Consider the following 7,500-nt stretch of genomic DNA (forward strand, 5'->3'; position numbering starts at 1 on the left):
CTCTCTCCTTCTCTATCTCTCTATCCCCCTCTCCATCTCTCTCTCTCCTTCTCTATCTCTCTATCTCCCTCTCCATCTCTCTCTCTCCTTCTCTATCTCTCTATCCCCCTCTCCATCTCTCTCTCTCCTTCTCTATCTCTCTATCCCCCTCTCCATCTCTCTCTCTCCTTCTCTATCTCTCTATCTCCCTCTCCATCTCTCTCTCCTTCTCTATCTCTCTATCCCCCTCTCCATCTCTCTCTCTCCTTCTCTATCTCCCTCTCCATCTCTCTCTCCTTCTGTCTCTCTGTCCCCCTCTCCATCTCTCTCTCCCCTTCTCTATCTCCCTCTCCATCTCTCTCTCCTTCTCTATTTCTCTCCTTCTCTGTCTCTCTATCCCTCTCTCTCCATCTCTCTATCCCCCTCTCCATCTATCTCTCTCCTTCTCTATCTCTCTATCCCCCTCTCCATCTCTCTCTCTCCTTCTCTATCTCTCTATCCCCCTCCTCTATCTCTCTATCTCCCTCTCCATCTCTCTCTCCTTCTCTGTCTCTCTATCCCCCTATCTCTCCTTATCTCTCCCTCTCTCTACCTCTCTATCTCTCTGTCTCCACATATCTATCTCTCTCCCTATCTCTCTCTCTACCTCTCTATCTCTCTCTTTACCTCTCCCTCTCTCAATCTTTCTTTTCTTTTCTCTTTCTCTCTTTCTCTCAATCTAATTGCCCCTCTTTCTTTCAATACAATTTCAATGCTTTATTGACATGAAAGAAGAATAGCTAAATTATTGCAAAAGCAAGCATAATAAATCACATGATAAATGATGGAAATGTTAGCATACAAACACAAATCACGGTGAGTAATACTGATAAGAATGAGCCATTCCTCTGGAACACCGGCACACAGCAAAAAATCCCTATCTCTCTCTCTCTCTCTCTCTCTCTCTCTTCATCCGTCTCTCTCTCTCTCTCTCTCTCTCTCTCCCTCTCTCTCTTTCAAGTCAAGTCCAGAAGCTTTATTAGCATGTTCCATAATACATGTTGCCAAAGCAGCAAGACCTTAATATAAATAATGAATGAACAATAAAAAATTCTGTATATTATGTATTTGTCTTTCCCTCTCCCTTCCTTCCTCTTTCTCTCTCATTCCCTCCCTCCATCTTCCTCTCTCTCTCTTCAACCCTCTCTCCCGCCCTCTCCCTCCCTCCCTCTCTCTCTCTCTCCCTCCCTCCCTACCGCTCTCTCTCCCTGGTTTGAGCCCACCTGCTCAGTGTGTTAGGGACAGAGAGACAAGTGCGTCCCGTGTCCCAGAGAGGGGGAGGATATGAAGTGAGAGGAGAGGAGGTTGGGGGAGTGTTGAGTCTGTGTGCGTGTGTGCGTGTGTGCGTGCGTGTGTGTGTGTGTGTGTGCGTGTGTGTGTGTGTGTGTGCGTGTGTGCGTGTGCGTGCGTGTGTGTGTGTGTGTGTGTGTGTGCGTGTGTGTGTGTGTGTGTGTGGAGGGGCTGGGAACACCAGGGAACTGATACCAGAGTCTCAGACCAGAGAGATTCTGATGACGGATATAAAAAAATAACCACTGAGACAGGGCACAATGCATTCTGGGAATATTCGGGGCCGAATATGTCAGTCACCTGACGTTCCACCGTACCAACTGTCATTAGGGATGGAGCTGTCACACACACACACACACACACACACACACACACACACAAACAAACACACACACACACACACTTGCGTGCACACACAGGCACCTATATGGGGGGTGGGAAGTGCCACGTTTAGCAGGCCTGTTGTGAGTGTGCGTGTGTGTGTGTGTGCGTGTGTGCGTCTATAGACGCACACACGCACACACACACACACGCACACTCACACGCACACCTTATCCTTGCAAAGAAAAAGTTAGGGAATCAGCCAATCAGATCGCTGGGATTTGCATATATCTTTAGCAAAGATAAGGTGTGCGTGTGAGTGTGTGTGTGTGTGTGTGTGTTTGAGTGCGTCTATGTGGAACTTAGTGAAAAATTAGACGCACACACACACACACAGACGCACACACACGTTCATTCATTTGTTCGTTTACTCCAGTGTGTGGAATGTGCCACGTTACGTTAATTGCGTTGAGCGTGTGTGTGTGTGCGTGTGTGTGTGTGTGTGTGTGCTAAGCTAGTTAGCAAGATGGCTGCGCGTGACGTAGGCTACTGACGTAATCGACGTTTCGTTAATTGCGTTGAGCGTGTGTGTGTGTGTGTGTGTGTGTGTGTGTGTGCTAAGCTAGTTAGCAAGATGGCTGCGCGTGACGTACTGACGTAATCGGCCGCGCTGCGTGCGACGTCATCTGCGTGCGTTCCAGCTGGACAAATACATCCATGAGCTGGACACAACAAGCGAATTTCCGTCTTCCCAACAAAAGTTAAACAGGTAATGCTTACTACAAATATAGCCTACAGACAATCCTAATTATATATCCTTGCTAGTTAGTGTATACTGTAACATGGCGAGACTTTGCATTTGAACTTGGATGTTTAGCTAACTAGCTAACTAACTCTTCTGTGAGCTCAAGCTAGTTGATATGTTGAGAGATCCGTTTGGCAGCTGACGTTAGCTCATTTATTGTTGTCCATCTGTCGCTTGACTTTTGACTCTTAGCTTATTATGTAAACAAAGACGCGGCTAGACGCTCACGTTAGACTACAGTACAGTATATTTCTATATTTACATTTATGAAGTGCTGTACCGTACATTTCAGGCCATGGCTATTCTGAGTGACTCTGAAGTGACCATCCTGTGAGGGAAACAGGCCAAACCTGGAAACATGCCGTGATCGTTTAAGGTAAAATTATATAGCAATGACTGTACCTGTGTTACCCTGTGACACAATGTACTATTGAGCTCATGGGACTAGATATTACAACAATCTCTAAGAAATGGCTAACGTTACCTACAGTGTCACCCTGTCTGACCCAGTGAGCCTGTGCGCCACTGACTGTCTGACCCCCTGCCTCTCTCCGCTCAGGGAAAATGCCAGCAGCAATTCAGACCTGTGGAGCTTCCTGGACATCCCACGCTCGCGCCTGGTCAAGTACACACTGTTGCTGCGTGAGATCCTCCGACGTGGCCGGCCTGGAGCAAGCGGTGAGCTCACACGCACACACACACTGCAGAGCTGTGTCCTTAACAGTAATACTTAATCCACGCCGCGGTCTATAACCGCATCCCTCTGTGTGTGTGTGTGTGTGTGTGTGTCCAGATCGTCATCATCCAGGGCGTGCTCTGCCATGGCCAGCTATGCAGCAAGAACGGACAGGTGAGCAGAGCGCGTGCACACACACACACACAACACAGACCGGATCAGATGAGGTTTATTGTACCTAATCTAAGGCTGGTTTATTGACCTGTCTACTCTTCTCTTCCTCTCCCCCCACAGCCAAGAACATCCCAGTCCCACCCACACCCTGCAGGTCAACTACGTCCCCGACCTGACCCTGCTACAAGCGCCGCTCCTTCACCGTCTCCGCCATCGTCCACATGGAGGAGGCTGATGAGAACTGCCCCCAGCTCCCCCTGCGGGGATGAGACCCCCAGCCCCGCCTCCTCGCCGTCTCCCTCCCCCTCCGTCTCCTCATCATCATCATCATCGGCATCATCATCATCATCTCCGAACTCTCCTCCCCCTCCTCTCATAAAACAGATACAGAATACTTTATTTATCCCCGAGGGGCAATTCAGTTTCCACATGTTAAAAGCCGACATACACATACACACTCATCACTCGTACAAATTACAACACACAGAGATTCAGAACCAGGTTCACGGTTGTGCAAGAGAGACTATGCGATGAGGAGACAAAACGGACTCCTGAGCGGACGTGTTTGATAGCGGGGACAGGAGAGCTGACTGTGTTGTCTCGCCTTGTGGGACTTTTATTTTTTTATTTTTGTGTCTCAACATGTCTATTATTACAGCAGTGTTCTGTGTTACTGTCCTCATTGGCAGCTATTTACTTCAGGTGCAGAATTCTGCATGGCCCTCTCTCCGGGTCCTGCTATTAGGGAAACATTAAACCTTGTTGCATTTACTGCAGTTGAACGCATGAAATAAAAGGCAACCGCATTCCATTTTATGACTTTTCATTGTTATAGTTCAGAACATACTCACTCAGAGATGAGACAGGTGGGACCTGATCATATTTGTACAGGGCTGTGTTGATTTTCTCTATATAGTGTTCTTAAGACTTATTATTATTTATTGTTGTTATTATGAATAATAACAATAAAAAATATTATTGTCATCATCACTGGAACACATTACATGAACATTTCTGACAGTAAAAGCTGATCTTTAGTCAAGTCAAACTTTATTTATATAGCGCATTTTGTTGTGGCTACAAACCTTCAACACCTAACTCCTACAGGGAGCACTGGACTCCACCAGCCACACTGTAGTTTGATAAGCTGCTATGATTGTCTACTACAAGCTTGAGATAATATGCTTGGGAATGGGTAACTTAGAAGAGGTATTGTGCATTTTTCTTATAGCGTCTAGTCTCATGATGAGTGGCAGGGGTCATCCTTCTATCTGATGCAGTTTGCTCAAGTGCTCAACATGATTTCAGATAGTAGCTCCTCACGCCCACAGGCATAGACGGATTATGAAATGATGGGCCCCTGGGCACAGACACTTGAAGGGCCCCCCACCCACGTCATTTATCGAAAACTCACAATAAAAGAAGCTTCACCCAGCTCGGCTTTGACTCGAGGGACCTCAACTCTGTGCGGAGGATTTGGTTTTTGGATTTCTCCCAAAATAATTGAAGGGCCCATGAGTACTCAGCCCATCTAAAGTTCTATAGATAAACACTCACTTAAAACGTATCATGATGGTTTCTTTCTTCTGATTTGTGGCTTCAGTTTTTCAGCAGGATTTTTGGGGCTGTGTTATTGACATGAATGGCTAAGCCCTTTAAAGATACAAGAAATGCGAAGGGCCCCCTGAGCTCTTGGGCCCCTGGGCCCGGTAGGCCCGTTCGGTAATATGTCTTTGCTCACAGGGGAAACAGACTTCTGCTTCTGCTCTCCCTGGTTCCAGAGGGCTGTGCCCAGTATCAGACGTGCCCCAGGACGCCCAGGCTGGCGGTCTGATACCCCTCTACCATGCAGGCATCAAGGTCATAGCATCTCAACCCAAAACTTGCTCAGCTGTTAAAAAGGCAAAAATTCAGTCTCCTTCAATTTTCTGGCGTCCTGAGGCAGTGCTGGGGAACTCCATTTAATCAGGTCGGCTGTCCGTTAAAATTCCAACTTCCCTCTATGTGTTAAGAACTTTTATTCTTATCTGTAGTCCTACCTGTCTCCACCCATTTACCATACAGCAAATTCAACAAATCATCACCACTACTGTACTACTAAGGAGTTCTAACATAACGAAATATGGCGTTTCATCCTTAACATGAATCATCATGATTTCAACCTTATTGTTAGTTCACTGCAAATCTGTGAGTCTCATTCCCTACCCCCTCTCGCCTAATATCTATACTGGAATGATACATCAGCCCTATTGTGACAAAGAGTTACACAAGGTAGGCTTGCCAGCCTAACAAAAGTTTAGACAAAGTCTGTCCATATCAACCATGACTTTGCATACCACATCCTCCCTATGGGGACATGGGTGTTACACAGTATCTTCCTCTAACCATGCACCTTGCATATCACATTACCTCTGGAGATATCGTGGGCATATTAAAATAGGTCTGCAGTGTGGCCAGGTCTGATGAAGTACCTTGGGTGGCAGAGACATCTGTGTTTGACAGGTTCGTAACTTGAGACCCTGAGGGGTTAGCCTATACCTCTTGTTAAGCGCATCGTTGCCTCTGTGTATGAAATGCGCTATATAAATAAAGTTTGACTTGACTAAGCAAAGTTAAAGATCAGCTTTTACTGTCATACATGTTCATGTAATGTGTTCCAGTGATGATGAAAATTATATTTTTTATTGTTATTATTCATAATAACAACAATAATAATAATAAGTCTTAGGAACACTATATAGAGAAAATCAACACAGCCCTGTACAAATATGATCAGGTCCCACCTGTCTCATCTCTGAGTGAGTATGTTCTGAACTATAACAATGAAAAGTCATAAAATGGAATGCGGTTGCCTTTTATTTCATGCGTTCAACTGCAGTAAATGCAACAAGGTTTAATGTTTCCCTAATAGCAGGACCCGGAGAGAGGGCCATGCAGAATTCTGCACCTGAAGTAAATAGCTGCCAATGAGGACAGTAACACAGAACACTGCTGTAATAATAGACATGTTGAGACACAAAAATAAAAAAATAAAAGTCCCACAAGGCGAGACAACACAGTCAGCTCTCCTGTCCCCGCTATCAAACACGTCCGCTCAGGAGTCCGTTTTGTCTCCTCATCGCATAGTCTCTCTTGCACAACCGTGAACCTGGTTCTGAATCTCTGTGTGTTGTAATTTGTACGAGTGATGAGTGTGTATGTGTATGTCGGCTTTTAACATGTGGAAACTGAATTGCCCCTCGGGGATAAATAAAGTATTCTGTATCTGTTTTATGAGAGGAGGGGGAGGAGAGTTCGGAGATGATGATGATGATGCCGATGATGATGATGATGAGGAGACGGAGGGGGAGGGAGACGGCGAGGAGGCGGGGCTGGGGGTCTCATCCCCGCAGGGGGAGCTGGGGGCAGTTCTCATCAGCCTCCTCCATGTGGACGATGGCGGAGACGGTGAAGGAGCGGCGCTTGTAGCAGGGTCAGGTCGGGGACGTAGTTGACCTGCAGGGTGTGGGTGGGACTGGGATGTTCTTGGCTGTGGGGGGAGAGGAAGAGAAGAGTAGACAGGTCAATAAACCAGCCTTAGATTAGGTACAATAAACCTCATCTGATCCGGTCTGTGTTGTGTGTGTGTGTGTGCACGCGCTCTGCTCACCTGTCCGTTCTTGCTGCATAGCTGGCCATGGCAGAGCACGCCCTGGATGATGACGATCTGGACACACACACACACACACACACACACAGAGGGATGCGGTTATAGACCGCGGCGTGGATTAAGTATTACTGTTAAGGACACAGCTCTGCAGTGTGTGTGTGCGTGTGAGCTCACCGCTTGCTCCAGGCCGGCCACGTCGGAGGATCTCACGCAGCAACAGTGTGTACTTGACCAGGCGCGAGCGTGGGATGTCCAGGAAGCTCCACAGGTCTGAAGTGCTGCTGGCATTTTCCCTGAGCGGAGAGAGGCAGGGGGTCAGACAGTCAGTGGCGCACAGGCTCACTGGGTCAGACAGGGTGACACTGTAGGTAACGTTAGCCATTTCTTAGAGATTGTTGTAATATCTAGTCCCATGAGCTCAATAGTACATTGTGTCACAGGGTAACACAGGTACAGTCATTGCTATATAATTTTACCTTAAACGATCACGGCATGTTTCCAGGTTTGGCCTGTTTCCCTCACAGGATGGTCACTTCAGAGTCACTCAGAATAGCCATGGCCTGAAAT

At 47.0% G+C, this 7,500-nt stretch overlaps 1 protein-coding gene and 1 long non-coding RNA gene across 2 annotated transcripts in view; both read right to left on the bottom strand.

The window, feature by feature from the left end:
* LOC311314462 (teneurin-2-like) overlaps positions 1 to 7,500 on the bottom strand; it is a gene marked incomplete at both ends in the record, with an annotated part of 269,840 nt that overhangs the window by 24,333 nt on the left and 238,007 nt on the right. The window lies entirely within an intron of this gene.
* On the bottom strand, positions 6,364 to 7,481 carry LOC311317413. The gene is made up of 4 exons (XR_014630754.1): positions 7,410 to 7,481; positions 7,108 to 7,226; positions 6,934 to 6,990; positions 6,364 to 6,813 (listed from the first exon to the last, which is right to left on the bottom strand). It is a non-coding gene; the product is annotated as an uncharacterized lncRNA (long non-coding RNA).

Source organism: Borostomias antarcticus (genome assembly GCF_949987555.1).
Source record: "Borostomias antarcticus genome assembly, chromosome: 1".
NCBI lineage: Eukaryota > Metazoa > Chordata > Actinopteri > Stomiiformes > Stomiidae > Borostomias > Borostomias antarcticus.